The 15,455-nt window shown below is 38.3% G+C and overlaps 1 protein-coding gene across 3 annotated transcripts in view; it reads right to left on the reverse strand.

The window, feature by feature from the left end:
- The window catches only part of VRK1 (VRK serine/threonine kinase 1), a 38,045-nt gene extending 31,532 nt beyond the window's left edge, over window positions 1–6,513 (reverse strand). Inside the window, exon 1 of one of the 3 annotated variants that reach the window (XM_030003372.2) lies at window positions 6,411–6,513. The gene's annotated coding sequence lies outside the window, so the exon portion shown is untranslated. Of the gene's footprint in view, window positions 1–6,356 lie in introns of all 3 variants that reach the window. The other 2 variants (XM_030003383.2, XM_030003394.2) reach the window with 2 other exon arrangements.
- Window positions 6,514–15,455: the final 8,942 nt, after the last annotated feature.

Genomic DNA, 15,455 nt, shown 5'->3' on the forward strand with positions numbered 1-15,455 from the left:
ATCTTCACAAGAGAAACCTATTAGAAGACCTTGTATAATACATGCTAGAAAAATCTCAGAATCTATCGTACTTAATCAATCACAACCAATCGTAGGTCTAAACTTAGAAAAAAGTAAACTAATGAAATGAAGCTCATCAGTTTTCCTGGAATGAAACTTGCGTATTGAAGAAGTGTCATACAGTCCAAGTCTTCAGTAATAATATCAGGCATTCCTCCTAGCAGTAAAACATACCAAAAAAAATTAAGCCATTCAAACAGTTAATTATTTTTTCTCCTATATAACTGCAAGCAACAAAAATGAAAGCCTGCTTATTGTTCACAGGGCAGCATTTAGTAGATCATCAACAAACTAGAACGTAACTACCTATTTTGAGATCATAAATGTAAAAATATTACTGTTGCCTTTTCCCAACCTCAGGTCTCAGATAAGCAGTATTTCCAGAAATAACATAATGGCCCATTGGAACCAAACACATGCATCTTTCTGCAGAATAGGCCTCATTTTGAGCAAACAAATGTTTTGAGTTTTTAGCAGAGCCAGATTTTGATTCAGTAAAAGAACTTACTGAATATGCAGCCATAATATGGCAAAGAATGCACTAGATCTCTTTACATGAAAGGCCTTCATGATTTGTTTTACAAAGATCTGATCTTTCCCTCTAACTTAAGAAGATAAAAGTCGTACAAACAGAGCCACAGTTATTTTCTAAAAGATACTGTTCTGACTGTTGGGATTTTATTATTATTATTTTATTTTGCTTTGGGAAGCAGGAAGGAATATTAATACACAATTCAGGAAGTTTCTGGATAGCAAAATATCTTTTTCCCATTAGTCTAGCTACCCAATACAATAAACCTAAGCCAAATGCAGTTACTTAACATCAGTTTTCCTCTTTTAATTCTAATGTTCCTCTAGGACTTCTTTTAATTTCCCAAATAGAAAACCGCATAACTGTGACAGCTGTTCCAACAACACTCCCCCTCTACAAGCCTCTTTTCTGACTGGGTAGTATCTTCAGGAAATTTTCTTCCCCAAATAATGTCTTGTCACCCAACTAACATCTGAAGAGAGCAGCCCATACCCATTTCTCTACTTACTAAATGCAAGAATAAGTGTCAAGTTTCCCGAAAATGTTATTCTGATCACTAATACGCAAATCTACAGCTCTGACTGACCAAACCCCTAGAGGTGGAACATGGCTGAGTAAAGCTCGACAATGGATGGAAGACTCCATGAAGGTGGGCAATGGCGAAAAATGCCCAAAGAGCTCTGGCGATAATGCAAAGGACCTAAATTTAGCTCAACACAAAGGGAACCTGTGGGTGGCCTTTGTTTTAGATAAACAGCTAAACAACAGTTGTGTGGAGCTCAAAATCCATTAAGCAGATCAAATGGTGGTGTAAATGTCTCCCCAAGTTAGCCAGGCCAGTGTGGGGGGAGTGAATACAAGACTCAGCCCACCATAAGAGTATACAAACTAAACAACTAGCAAAAGAATTTTGAAGAGAGCAATAGCAATGGGCTTGAACTGGTTTCAATCCAGGTATTCCTTCCTGGTGGCTGGGGATGCCAGCACTGTGACACAGAGTATATTAGAGAGCTTGGTAATGGGAATCACATCAGTATTGTGACCTGTATCTTGCAATTGCTGTGTTTTGCCAAGTGTAACTTACATTTGTATTGTTTTCAGTATATTTTGTACCACTCTCCTAAATCAGAAATCCCGTATAGCATCCACTACCTTCAAATAAGTAAATTTGATGTTAAATATTACGCCCTCCATATATGGAAGCTCTAAAAGAACCTGGACTTTGGCAGCAAGCAGTCTGCAGACACTACAGTCATTCAATATAGGAATAAACACAGAAGAGAAGGTGTATGATTCCATGCCAAAGAAAAGTTCTGCTTTTTCAGGGTCCCTATTAAACTGAGAAGTATCTCTGTGTCATAGAACCACATCTGAATATCTACTGTGGTTAAACAAATAACTTCAACAAAACTGTATTATGAAATACCCATATCACAGGAAGAGACTGGTATTTATCAATACTTACATTGCACAAGCTTCCTCATTATCACAAAACAGGATGTTTTAATTCTGCATTACTTTCCCATATTTCCACTTCTACACAGTTACATTCTTCCTTGTAATCAAGATACAGCTTTGACATTTTACACTTAAATTTTAAGACTAACTTTACCTCCAGCGTTATCCTGTCTTCAAGAAACTCCTCACTCTACACCTCTTCATTTTTATTTTTTTTTTTAATCTTCAAGGTGATACATACTGTACTGTCTTAGAGGAAGGTTATTCCTCCAGATTTTCTAGAGGAGCAAAATGAGACTTCCAAGCACCAAATGCAATTCCAGCTAGCTCAGCTGAGACCATACCAATGGGAACGTAATCATGTCAAAGCACCAGAAGGAACAGAGATTGGTAGGAATGGCTACATGTTGATATCGCTTACAAGAGCAGGCCAAAAAGATCACAGCAGACCTTTAAGCAGCTTCTCAGGACACCCAGATCAGGAAAAGGATTAAAACAAAGGACAGACTGAAACCATTCGAAGTGGTAACGGGAAAATAAACCATAAGTCTGGATCCCCAAGACTAACTCAGATAAGGAGAAAAAGAAAGCACAAAATTCGGCACCGTTGCCTAATGACTCAGATGTGGGAGAAGATCACGCTCACTGTCATCTAAAGGGTACAAAAATGTATACAAAATGAGCATTCTGTCCTCAAGCTAAAAGCATTATAAGAGACATGAAGAGGGCTTGAAGGACTGCATCCCTTGACCTCTGAGTTACTACAAGTAATTCCAGCAAGACTTGAACAGATGGACTTAGGTGCTTGAATGCTGGACAGACTGCTGTCCAGTAAAAGAAAAATTTGCAGCCTCTTTTTCAATAAAGCTAGCAAGCCAGTGAAATAAAACTATTGATACGCTTCACATGTTTGACATTTGCAGAGAGTCTCTTGATAGTAACCTCACTTAAAAGGGAATTAAGTTTACTTAAAATAGCTCCTCAAGAGTATTAAAGGAGCTGATGTTTCCTTTTTTTTTTTTCCTTTTTTTGTTTAACGTGGTCAATAATTGTATGCCTGAAGGTATTTAGTTAAAAAAAAATTAATGACAACTTCCTTTTATCCATAAAAGCAAAAATTCAAAATGGACATAAGTTTGAACATCCCCAGCTGGGAACCCTGCCCTTAACAAATACACTAGATACACATACATGGTTTCTTGGCTGTCTATATTCATATCCATCTGTTAAGATGGCACTGTGCCTACTTACAAGTTGGTCAAACTATCAGTAGGCCATAGGTGCCAAACACTGATCGCTTTCAATGGGCAGCATGCACAATACTAAGCACTCACTCTTTTGCAAAAAAGCTGTTATCCATGGAAATATTTAAGCAATGGCTGCACATGCTTTCACATTTATTTGGATAAATCCATTCACGGATCATCTATTGATTGAAACCAAGAACACCTGGAGACTGCAAAATTTTCTACATGAAAATATAGAACGGGGGGCGGGGCAGGGGGAAATAATGACATTTTAGTGCAAATTCTATCATTCTATGTGCTTTTCAACTCATGATACAGCAAATACGAGGAGTTTGGCAGGAAACTTATGAACCAGCAAACATGATGTAGAGCTGCCTACTGTACATTGCACAACTGGAATAAAGTCATCTACTTCTCCCTAAAATCACCTTTAAAAAGTCACACACACACACACAAACAAAACAAAAAAAACCCCACACCTTTAACTTTCCTGCATCTCAATTACCTCTCCCCATCAGTAAATGGAAATATTTTCTATCCCACAGGTATTGTGAAGCTTAATTCATTAGTGCCTGCAACCATGCTGAAGTCCTTGGAAACAGAGTGCCACAGATGTCAAGTACTGTACTATCATTCAAGTATCAAACAGACCTGACCCTACTTAGATAAGGTATCTGACAAGAACAATTTTCAAGGTGCATGATTGTAAACAGCAGCATTTTATGTGGCTACAATATGCTCAAAACAAAGATTTTGCTACTAACAAGTATGAATAACAGAAGTCTATTTGTCTAAACTCTCTCCAAAAGCCTCTTAGTGCTACAAAGGCTATTTCTCCTGCTTCTCCCTAATAAAACATCTTGGAAGAAACTGAATACACTGTACTTGAGATATGCAGACAGTTTTGCATCAATAGTGCTATTAGTGGTGTTATCTTTAGAAATGTTGTCTGCCATGGTTGCTACTCTAGCGATACTTGAACTCTTAGAATAAATATGAATAGCCACTTCTCAATTTTTGTTGGCATCCATTCTCAATAAAACTCCAAAATTAATATAAATCACATTTATTTTGAAGGAAGTATTTCTGCTGTGTGGCAAGCCAGACGGGTTTCTTCCTGATCCTCCTCTTTTATTCCCTGGAAATTATTATTTTTATGGTTGTTTATATCAGTAGGACCTATTTTCATTCTCAACACAGAGAAGGCTTGCTGGTGACCTGTGCTCCTCTTCATGAATAGGTAGTCCCAGCAAGACCTGAAATCTGTGCATCATTAATACCGTTCATCAGTCCTAGCAAGACATCTAAGTCTGCCTGCAAAGAAGGAAATAAAGACAAGCAAAAAACAAAACCACGTTTTCGCTCAAGGAGTGGGAGGGAAAGAACATGACACTTCAGACTTCTGAATACTGTAGAACCGTTTTCATAGGAGGGACCATTAAAAAAAAAAAAAAAAAAGTACCTGAAGTATCAGTAACTTATAATACCAAGCAAGGTAGATAGTGAACAAAAACTTTCTTGCATAAGTTGGACATTCTGGTTTATCTGGTCTATCATTGTGTTACATTTTTCAGTACCACTATAGTCTCATTTCCTGGTGATTAAGACATCTGACAAATAATGGTACTTATGGAAGAAGAGGCACTAGGGTTCTTTCCTCAAGAAATAAAAAAACATCTTTTTAGACAAAATTAATAAATGTACACTGGTGGACCACAATTAATGAGAAGCATTTCATCACAATAGCACAATACCTGGCAAACTGAACACTTTTTTTTTTTAAACGCACACCAAGATCACTTTTTAAAATTTCAGAATGCATCTTGTTCAAAACCAGGAAACAGTCATTTACAAAAGGAATTACTGTGTTGCTAACTAATTTTAAATTGCCTTCTCAAGAATACATTTTCTTCTTATGAGCAGTATTTAAGGTTCTTCGGAAAATCCTGAGCATCATTCAGATAGTTATTGCAATAAAGAATACGGTAAACTTTATAAGGTACAAATCATCTGTCACTCAAATCATCTCACCACCAAACCAACAGCAAGTACCTATGCATGTGAGTGAGACACTTAACTTAAAGGCTTTCTGATAGTTTGGCACACTGTATAAAAATCAAAAGCTCTGAAATTCATTAGGAATCCTACCTTATTTGGGAATTATCCCCAAGAATTAAGTGGACAGCTTATTCCTACAGAGGAAGACACAAGTCTTTTGACACAGTAATACCTACAGGAAGCTTCACAACAGCTTTTATATTTTTGCTAATGATAAAAAGGGCCCATAGATTCCCTATGAATTAATAAAAGCCTTAAGCACAAATTGAAAACCAAAGAAAAGAGGGTTCACCCTGCCTGCAACTCAATTCTTAAACAAGGAAGGCAAATGGAGAGAAACAGGAAGTGAAGAAAAACCACAACCTCTGACAGAAAGAAACCAGCTTAGCCCAGGTCTTACACAACAGGCCTGTTCTGATCCTAAAATTGCAGATTTTTATTTGTGATTTGTAGGTTTGTATTTAAAAAAAAAAAAATTCATTTACTTTAAAGCAAAACTCAGGAACGCCTCCCAGCCCAGATGGTATTTTGTCAGCCACACTGGGATGTTCCTAAAGGTGACAAACCTCAAGTGGCACCGACTACAGCTTTTCCTCCACCTCCGCCGCCTTAGCGCTAAAAAAAATAACCACGAAGGAAAGCAACTTAGGCCACTGCCACCAAAGGCAGCTTTAGAGCCAACAGCCCACGAAGGCGGGGGAAGGGCGGGTGGGGGGGGGGGGTGTGCAGCAGACCCCAGGGGTGACACTGAAGGAGCTCTTACCCACCTGCCCCCATTCTCTCCATCCCTGCCGGCCCAGGAAGATCCCTCCGGCGCCGCGAGCTAGGACGGGCTAGGGGGGCGCAGGGAAGGTGCCTTCCCTGCCCCCGGTAGCAGACAAGAGGGAGGAACAGGGCCCGAGCGGGCCCCAGCGGTACCACCAGCCTCCTTAGCGAGGGAAGCGGGAAAACCCGGTCGCAACCCGTCAGAAGGGGAAGAGAAACAGCGCCCCAAAACTCGCCTCCTAAAAAAAAAAAAAAACTACACCCTAAAAGCAGACTCTGACTTCAAATACCTCCTCCGTGCCCAGGCCCGACCGCCGCTCCTTCCGCCCCGTCCGAAATTCCCGCACTGCGAAGGGCCCTGAGGCGGCCCGCCCGCCCCGGCGCCCACCTCCCACTATCGCCCGCGCCCATTGGGCCGCCGCGCCACGGCCGCCCGCCCCCGCCCCTCCTCGGGGCGCGGTGCCTGCTGGGAAGTGTAGTCCGTGATCTCCGCGGGCGGCCGCCCGCGGAGATCACGGACTACACTTCCCAGCAGGCACCGCGCCCGCGGTGGGCGAAGGGCTGAAGTATGTGACAGGGCAGCTGTACGAAATCTCGGCGTTTTAAGCCAAAGTAAATTTGGAAAGGCCTTTATCAGGCTGATGCCGTGTGGCAATAACCCCTGTCTGGGAAATAGGGCGAGACACAGGCCACCAGGTGTCCGGGGGACAAGGTAATGCAGCAGTTCTCCCCCATGTATGACTGATGCGCAGGCCAAAACCGACCCCTCCAGCCACCCCAGCTCCAGGGCGTGCACTTGCACATTACCTCATTACGTACCATTACATACCTCATGATTTTACCTACTTTCCTACTTACCTGCCAGACCCTTTCTGATTTTACCTGCTACAGTCTCGCATAGCTGTGCGATGGACCTTCTCCCTACTCCGAAGAAGCTTTTTATCTACGCTTTGACAAAGCCTGTGTTTATTTAGTCCTGACTGATTTTTTTTAACAGGTTCTGTGATACTTAAATTGTTTTGAGTACACAAGAATGTTTTGCAAAATTAATAATAATAAATTGCAAAGTTTTATGAAAGAGAACCCGTGCCTTTGAAGGGCCAGCATAGATTCTGACTCTTTCCTCTTCTGATTGTCTTTCCTCCCCATCCCAATCTCCTTTTCTTCAGGTCCGAGACAAATTATACAGCGTTGGTTCACCTAGCAGGTCTGATCCATTTGTCATCCAGTATCACTACATCTTTTTGTCATCAGGTACAAATGCAGGCACACCCACACTTGTTTCTGTGGAGCTGTGAAGTGGGAGACAGGCATGGAAGATTAAAGACATGCCAGAACAGGAGATTTAGGGGGATGAGGCAGGGAAAAAAAAGGACAATGGTTTTGTGTTGTTAATTTTCTGGAGGTTTCAAACCTTTAAAAAAAGCATTTTGTTGTCATGGCCACCATCTTCACATGCTGCAGTTTTAGAGGTACTAAATAGCTGAAAACAAAGACCTATCATTCCATAGTATGGTCATCATGACAGTACTTATTTAGAAGGTTTGCATGGAAACTTGGGCTACTTTAGGAATAATAGATATGTATACTAGAAATCCTAGGTACTCCTACAGATGTTCAAGAATCTGAACTGTTCTGAATGTTCTAGGGTATTATTGCTCATAGGAAAGACCAAAGGATTATTTGAAAGAAGTGGAGCACACTACCACACATGATAGCATTTCACTTGAAGTACCATCGTCTTTAATATCGGATTACTGGGATCATGAAAACATTTTAAGATGCTGATACAGAAAATCAAATGAAAAATTTAATAGATATTCCATTTGTTCCTTTAGTGAAAAGCTGATCTTCAGGCTGTCAGTCTGAAACCAGTCTTAACAATGAGACCATAGAGATCTAAGTAAATTCTGCTATCCCATCTAAAACTTTGGCCAAAAAATATTATCTTTCTTGCATGACGAGAGAAACCCAGACCTCATTCTGCCTCTGATTTTTCTCTGTTGAGCCAGAATAATCAGTTGTGTTTTAAGCAAAAGGTACAGTTTCAATATACGTGTCCTACTTCTTATTGACAAAAACACAAGGTTCTGCCTATAAAGTATCAGAGCAGAGATTTTCATATATTATGTTCCCATACAGTAAGGGCCTGGGTTTTTGTTTAGCCTGTCTGGATGCATTTGCTTTAATACTGCTATGGCTGGAGATTCTTCAAGTATTAACCAAATCCAAAGTGGCCACAACTTTTCTCAGATGTTCCCTATATACTGTGAATTGTTTGACTAGATCTCAGAAAAACAAGTATTGACCAAACAATCAAAAGCATAGGATGGGTTTCGCATTATCATCCTTCACTGTAAGAGCATTCCTGGAATGTGCTGACTACAACTTTCAAATATGCTTGAAGAATTATTTTAGATTTGATAATTGTGTTTGATTTGTCTCCAGAGAAAGGACTTTCTATCTTTTCCTTAAAAGATTTCTAATCTTAAATGAAATGGACAATCCAATCTCTGTGTGCGCTACAGATACAGCTGTTAGGAAGAGTTCAAATGCCACTTTTAAATAGTAGTAAATATGCAATATATACTGTACTGTAGTATATAAACAGTTACATACTTTCAATTTAGCAATGGGGATAAGAAGTATGACATTTTGAATGTGGCTTGACAAGTACGCCTGAAGAGATAGTGATCAAACTACAGTATAAATTCTTCTAAACCAGCATCTCATAAAATAACCTAGATTAACCTCGAAAACTTTCAGAAGACTGGTGAATCTCCAGAGTAAATGGAGAATAGCCATTTCACAAATGGCTGTTCTTTTGGGAGAGCTATCTGTACTCATCAGCTCCAGAAGGCATGCAAGTTACATCCTCATTACTAGGAGAATATTAAGAATGTTCCTCAAAAGACTCAAAATAGCATAAAGAACATTTGAATCCTCCTACCTCACCAAAAAAAAAAAAAAAAGAAAGAAAAAAAGAAAAAAGTGAAATGTTCCAAATTATTTAGCCTCACAGTTTCATTCTACAGTAAGAAAACTGAGGCATAGATTCATTAAAATATTTGCTTAAGGTCTTCAGGGAGTATTAGGCAAGGTCAGAAATGTAGCCCAAATCTCTTAAGTGGGTTCAGTGCTTTCTCACAAGGCTGGGTAGAATGCAACACAGGAATGCATGAATGTGAGAGTTCCAGTAAAAATACCAAATAAGAAAATGCCAAATGTCTTCAGGTGGTGAGATAGTGTGTTATACTTCAGTTAGGCTCTGCTTTAGCATAGTGTTTTTCAGGCTTTGATTCATGGACTAAAGGTCTTCAAGATATCAGAAGGGAATATTGGAGCAAAAGATATACACATGCTTTTCCACATACAGATGCAAGTAAGCAAGCAACAATCTAGAAATGTAAACGTAATACAACATTTCCCTTAAGTTCTGTTCTTGAAAATTATAGCCATAAAACCTCACAAGATTGTTGTTTATTTCTTTATAAAAAGATTAAGTGACCTTTAGATTTTAAAAGTTTGGATTTAAATGACACAGTGGTGTTTTTGAAGAACGTGATATTCTTCACATTTCTACATTTCCAAAAATTATAGAGTTAAATGGCTCAGAACTCCAGTATGTATTCCCTTCCTGCAGTCTTTTTTATTTTTCTACTTTGCAAAATGAGAAAAGTCCTTATACATTTCACAAACACCTTGCCATACTACACACTTTAAAAAAGCAAAAATTAAAAAAAAACCACAAAGTTGAAAAAAAAACCCATCAGACAATTCCAAAATGAATAGGGTGACTGTGTCACCACAAATGCTTGATAAAAGAGTACATATGCACTGCACTTGGCTGTCCTGACTGGGGTTTGAGGACCACAGATGGGAGTAGAGATTAGAGATTACTGGTCCTAAAAAGCACCATGGCATTTGCTTCAAACTACACTCCTCTTGAGGTGCTAGACCAAAAAAGTTTTGCTAAAAACTTTGTGGTCGGAGGCTGAAAACAGTTTGAGAAGGAACGGTGGTATGATCATGTTCCAAGAAGGTGTTCTTGGCTCAGTAGCCTTGTGCTAACAACCGCCCTCAGTGTACCTACTGTAGTGTACAAAGAACTATGCTTCCCATCATATCTATGTATTATCCTGCAGTGTGAGTATACTGACACTAGGGAAAAAATGTGGTTACTGCAAACTTTCTTTTTTTCCTCTCATTCACATTTCACACTATTTTCCTCAGTGGAAAGATGTGTATAAATTAAATGAAGGGTGTGGGTTTTTTCCTCTAATGCATTTTTATTAAACTTTAAAAGGGTAGTCACTATTCTCTAAGAATAGCAAGCAGTATGGCGCTCCGGAGTTGTTGTTGTTCATCCATTAATATACATTCTAAGACTATTTAAGATGATCTGCCTAGTAACATCAGAGTTTGTGTGTATTTCAGGAGACCAGTACAACATCATGTTGTGTCTGAGTGCTGTTAAAGGGTAGCTAGGAACAAAATTGGTTTTGCCACATGTTTAAGATCTTTCCAGGTGTCTTTACAAGTTAGACTAATTTTTGTATTTGATTAGATAGGAATTTGAATTTTTGTTTATTAATTCCTTCAGAATGCGGTGAATAAGAAACCAGAGAGAATCAACTGTTATTTTGAATATTCAATCCATTTGATGAGACAATTTTTTTGCTCAATAAGGTTATTACACCTCTATCTAGAAAATTACACAAGATAAAGCTGTCACCTAAGTTCTCTTCACGAAAGGAAGGTGCAATATTGTTTCATAATAGGATCAAGTTCTTAAAGTACTTAAAAAATCACTTCAGCAAATAAATATTTTCCCCTTTTTACAAATGAAGAATCAGACACAGAGTTGATGAGTGAAGTTTGTTTAGCTTGGCATGATGAAGGAAATTTGTAATAAATGTCAAAGTGAGACCTGGATTTCTTGACTCCTTTTTCTATATTATAAATTACAAAACCATTATTAGTTGTACTGTTCAAAACATTAAATGCAAAATTAAGACGCTGAGGCAGGAAAGGTCTTTGTAGATCTTGCAGCTCTTTGAAAATATCCTCTGTATTCATTCCCCAAGTTAAGCAGTTAGATAGATGAAGGAACGGAATATGGAGAAGAAGAGGTCCAAACTCTACAGAGTACCCAATAATTTAATGGAAAGGGGATGGAATATTAGGAGAATTAATGAAAATGCTGTGGAAGAAAAGCTAGAGTCAGATCCACTGGAAGTTTCACTTTTTCTGGAAGTTTTGTGATGCTAACAGACATGTGATTTGAAGCTGTTAAAGGGAATAATTTTAAATAGCTTGAAGCTTCTAAGACTAGAGTTTGTTTGAAGTGCATTACATTAATCCAAATTAAAGGACTTTCATGAGTTTCTAAAGGGTTTGTATGTTTTCTTTGGTCAAGGTCCAAACTCATATGCATAGGCAGTTTTTTCTACTTAAAAATAAATGACTGGACTGTCTTGGATGTGAAGTGTCTTCACCCATCCTAGTTAGAAGCTATATTTATAGGTATGCATACATTTTATCTGGGAAGCACTGTATAGCCTACACTGTAGATACATTCACATGCACACAAACAACAGTACATGGAATCTGACTATAATGATACAAAGAACTTCTGTTTATCATCAAACATTTCATATATCCCATTACATGTGAAAGAATTATTATCTGTCCTGTTGCAGTACAATGCTTTTTCCTATAATGGAATTTTACTCTGCAAATTTATTTTGGTATTAAAAGGTTCCACTTTATAATGTCTATGGTTCAATCAGTGATCTAAAAGGCACTTAAATGCTTTGAACAAGATACATAAAATGCTTTTATTGCAAAAGCTTTGCTGTATCTACCAATTTTACCATTGATCTCTTTCCATGTAAGGCAGTTCTGGAAGCTGCCCATGCTGTATAAAATCACATGGTGGCTTTTGATCTCCAGCTGGTGATTAAAGCACATTATGGAGGTTTGAAATTTTCTTGTGGTCATTAGCATACCTCCAAATACTTCTCTGGTAAATAGTAGTGGTGTTCTCACTACACGCTATTTAAATAAGAAACCAGGAATCTATAAACTTATTTACTATCCTTTGTAGCTCAGAGGATGCAGATCTCTTGAATGAGATGACCTTACCCTTAGCAATAGACCTACTGATCAAGTAGTGGTTTCTTAAGGTTATTAGGCTCTATCAAAATGCAAGGAAGAATGAGGTCATATGTTTTTAACCCCCCTTTTTGATACAAACAGGCAGAGGTCCATGCTTTGCAAGACTTTATATAGTTACTCCCTATCTACAGTTCCATATTTCCCACTGCTAAAACATGTCACCATCGCTTCCAAGGTCACCAGGCTGTTGTAGGTTTTACAAAGTGGATTTTTGAACAATGCAGCATTAACTCTGTGGCTTGTAAATAGCAAAAAAAGCATCTTTTCTCCCACTTTTTGAAACTGTATTTATGTGGTGGGAAAAATAAAGAATCACCATGTATTTGTTACTTTCTCTAGCAATCTCTTTGAGGTTTCCTTTCACAGAAAATAAATGAGGATGTCAGCTTTATATATTTAAATTTCATTTTATTATATTACGTTGCATTTTATTTATGTATTGTTACCATCTCTATCTTGCTAGCAAGCAAAGTTTACTGACTGTTACCCAGATACAGAGAAAAACATAATATTTGTTGAAAGATATTACAGTCAGGAAATACCAAATAAATTCCAAAGCTTTCTGTTAGTTGTTCTACCCTGTCTCCTCACTCCCAAAAATAGAACGAATACAGGTAACCTGTTTTTTGACAAGTCAGCAGTTACAGGCTTTTAAAAGGGGATAAAATCTGGGTCGGGGAAGAGTATTGGCCTGGAACAGTTGTTCCAGTTATAAGGGAGACATCTGAGAGGACGGTAAAAGATGTGGAAGAGATGGTCAGGCAGAATATCAAGGTTAGCAGATATTGGCAGACCAGTGAAGGAACACGGTTTTGAGTCTATTATATTGTGTGGCAAAGCACGTTGAATTATTTGAATCTAGGAAATAACAGATTCCCATCTCTGATTTTATCCAGCAGTTTGACTAACGCTTGGAGGAGAAGGAACAGAACTACAGAGAGAAAGAGCACTAAAAATTTATCATATAGGTAACATTTTTCTTTTATTTCCAAGCAACACCCTAAAATAGCTAAGATCTTTTATAAGATTGGACACAGCAGTTTTTATCCAAGGAGCTTATTGTTCAGAGGAAAAAAAAAACCTAATGAAAAGCAACACACATTGCATCCTTTTTCATAACAAAGGTTAATCCATGTTCATATAAATAGGTATTTGGTGGATTAATTGTCTCATACAAACTTTCTTTGAGGAAGTAGAAGGGGCAGAAGTCATTGACTGTTTCCTTGGGAGAAGTTATCATACAATGAAAATTAAAAATAAACCACTGCATTTCATTATAATCCACACTTTTCTGTCTTCTGGTAAGCTTTATTATCCAGAGCTAGCGGTCTGGAGAAGAAAAAATACTTACTGCTGCTCTTCTGTACTCAAGCATAGCATGGAATCCTTCCCGTCATGCTGCTCTACTGCATAGTTTTGGTGTTACCATGCTAATCTACATAAAATTTACATGACATGTAACAAAATATATGATTTGCATAAGAACTGTTTTTCTCCAAGTCCCAAATGACACTGAAAAACTCTAAAAAAATGCTACCACTAGGTGTCTCATTGGTTTCAATATACTCCAACCTAAGAGCAAGAAATGTTCAACAAAATTTAAGAAAAATACAGCTAATTACCACTGACATTTCCTCCTTCGTTACACCAGCACACCCTGAATTTAATCACATGCATTATTGTAATCAAGCTGTCAATCAGATTTTGAAATATTTCATTTTTTGACATAATTACAGCAGAATCCCTACAGCCCGTCTAGAACATGGATATGGCAAGATTGATATTGTGTTACAAAATGTGATCTGACAAAAAAAAAATTGATGCTTCTGTGCAAAAATTAAAGAAACACTGAACTGCTAATGCATTTACCCTGCAAATATGTTACATCAGGTAGAATGTCAAGAGTTAACTGCCTGCCCATTCACTGAATAATATACTTATTCTTGTTGTGCTTTAAATGCTTAAATGTTTTCCATGTCCATTTTTATTTTTGTTTAAAAATCTATAGCTTTAATTTGCTTAATTGGAACCAACTGTATGGAGAACTTTTTTGCTTTTAGGCTTACAGCAAAAGATTCAGAGAAACAATCAGCAGAGAAATGGGATGCCAAGGAGAGAGTTGGGCTCATGTTGAAACTCCTCTGAGACAATCCCATCTATGGAAAGCCACAAAACTAGTAGGCTGTTTGATTAGTGTTTGCAAACAGCTCATGATGAGACATCCATAGTATATCTTGGTGTCTTTTTCAAAAATTTCATGTTCCTGCTTTTTGGTGTATGGTGGGGAGCGTATTTTTTATGTTAACACTTCCAAACATTCAAGATGCATGTAGAAGTGGAAGGCTCTTCAGATGTAGACCCATCTGTCAGCAACTACAGGGGTTCCTCAGAACACATATAATACAAACTTCAGCCTGGCTCAGGTAAGTGTTAGTCAGATATGGGCTCTCATTTTTGGGACCCTTGTTTGTCTTTTAACTGAGAAAGTAATTTTTACCATCTGATGAGTATTTAATGGCCTCTGTGAATGAGTTTGCAGACCCCAGCCTGATTTTATGTAGACAGATGTCCCCCTTCACAAAAACAACTGTCACAGTTGGCAATAGTTGTCACATGTGGTGGCAGCAGCACGGGCTCAGGATGAATGGACGGAAGGCAGGAGAGTGTCCTCCTTGCTACGAGGAGGCAGGTGAAGATGGGGGATGTTTGCAATACCACCGACAGTGCTGAATTTTCAGTGAGCAATGTTGTTAATTCAGGCATCTTTTATGTGACCAGTGCTCTTTGCTTTAAAAGCCACTTGTTTGGATATTTCTAGACAGGTATTCCACTAGAATAACTTGATCTAAATGTGTTTGGATAACTTAAGACAATCTCTTGTCCAATAGCAAATTAATAATTCATTTCCTCCTATCCAATGGCAGGTGAGGAAAACTGCAAACACATTTTTCACTGGAGAGATATGCAAGGTTTTTAAGAAACTGCAGAAACACACATGTGGCTTCACACACAGTCCCAGCACTTTTCCACCCCTGACCTGAGGAGATGCACTATAACTGTGCTCCTTCTCTCCAACTTCATTCTGTCCTCAGGGTCTCATTTGCTTATTTTCTATATAGCTGGTAGTGGCCCTGTTATTCAGAGAAATACTGTTT

This window comes from Aquila chrysaetos, chromosome 2 (assembly GCF_900496995.4).
Source record: "Aquila chrysaetos chrysaetos chromosome 2, bAquChr1.4, whole genome shotgun sequence".
NCBI classification, from domain to species: Eukaryota; Metazoa; Chordata; class Aves; order Accipitriformes; family Accipitridae; genus Aquila; species Aquila chrysaetos.